The following is a 1,461-nucleotide window of genomic DNA, read 5'->3' on the forward strand; positions in this document are numbered from 1 at the left end:
CCGACCAGGAGAATACTATGATATATTTCCAACAAGCCCCGGGTTGATCCAGTCCCACGAAGCCAAAAACAACATCGCTTCCAGGAGTTTTACTCTTCTTGGAAGATACAAGGGCCTCAGTCAACTCCTCCAGAGTTAGTGGTATATCCAGGCTCTCTGTAGTCTAAGTTCCCCTGATAGAGGACACAGTGTTAAAAGCTGGAAGTCAGTTTAGAAGCAGCAGACTGCTGCAATGGGGGATCATTTATTTTATGAATAAATTTTAAAAGATCAAAAAGGTCTTCTCAAAACGTGTGTGTCTAGTTTATGATGAAAACTATATCATACAAGGATAGAGGAAATCATCTGCAGTAAGACGGCAATATGAATGAAAATGACAAAGGACGGATGACAAAGAAGGAAAACGTTGAGTATTGTAATGTTCGGAACCAAATTTATTTATTGCAGTATTAAACCAATCCATGCAGAAAGCAATTCACACAAAGAAGCACCCTCTTAAGAAATAAACAGAACAGTATTTAGTGTTGATATAAATCAGGAGAGAGTACAAACAACCTCCTACTGCCACAAATTTTACAGTCCAGTATCCCACATTTAGGGACATCACAGGCATCAGCACACCCAAAGAGTAATGGGATAGCCTCATCATAGGCAAACTACCTGCATGTTCATATTTTCACTCCTATTAGATAAGTATGTCTAAAAATTGTCAGACACAGCCATCCGACACCAAACATTACATCTTACAGTTATACTTACTGAAATTCAAATGCCAAATTGTTGCTTAGTCTAAGATTATCTGTATCAATTCTTCTATATTATTCTGATAAATGTTGGAATGATCCCCCCAATCAAGAAAAACAAAGGTAAGATGCCCCATATCTATTTGCATATTGCCCTTAAAAGGAAATGAAGTACAATGATGTGGCGTTGGACTTTGGTAAGCACAGTAAGAAATCTCACAACACCAGGTTAAAGTCCAACAGGTTTATTTGATAGCACAAGCCACAACTTTCAGAGCACTGCTCGCAAACTCAATTTACAAAATAATGGTTGGAATACGAGTCTTTGCAGGTAATCAAGTCTTAAAGGTACAGACAATGTGAGGGGAGAAATGGTTAAGCACTCATTAAAGAACCTTCCAACCTCGGGACTGTGTTCCAAAATGAAAAGTGTTTTTGTGCCTAACTTTGTTCAGGAAAAAATGATTTAACTTTTTAGAAACCGGGAGCGAGAGAGAGAACTAAAGATGTTGATTATTGTCTCAAGGGAAAGTTTTTAGGACCATGAGGAAGTTATTGAGGAGAATCTGAAAAGGTTATTGAGGAAATTCAGGTTAACATTAATGGGGAGGGAGGGTGAGGGAGGATAGGGGCTATTGGAGGTTCCAGGATGGTCATGAAAGGGATGGGATATGAGGTGGAATCGGACTCTAACTGCAATATAGAAAATATACAACTT

At 38.6% G+C, this 1,461-nt stretch overlaps 1 non-coding gene across 1 annotated transcript; it reads right to left on the reverse strand.

The window, feature by feature from the left end:
• Positions 1 to 535: 535 nt before the first annotated feature.
• On the reverse strand, positions 536 to 697 carry LOC145349579 (U1 spliceosomal RNA). The gene has a single exon (XR_013888102.1). It is a non-coding gene; the product is annotated as a U1 spliceosomal RNA (small nuclear RNA).
• Positions 698 to 1,461: the final 764 nt, after the last annotated feature.

Source organism: Carcharhinus amblyrhynchos, chromosome 10 (assembly GCF_965287045.1).
Source record: "Carcharhinus amblyrhynchos chromosome 10, sCarAmb.v2.hapA, whole genome shotgun sequence".
Classification (NCBI taxonomy): domain Eukaryota; kingdom Metazoa; phylum Chordata; class Chondrichthyes; order Carcharhiniformes; family Carcharhinidae; genus Carcharhinus; species Carcharhinus amblyrhynchos.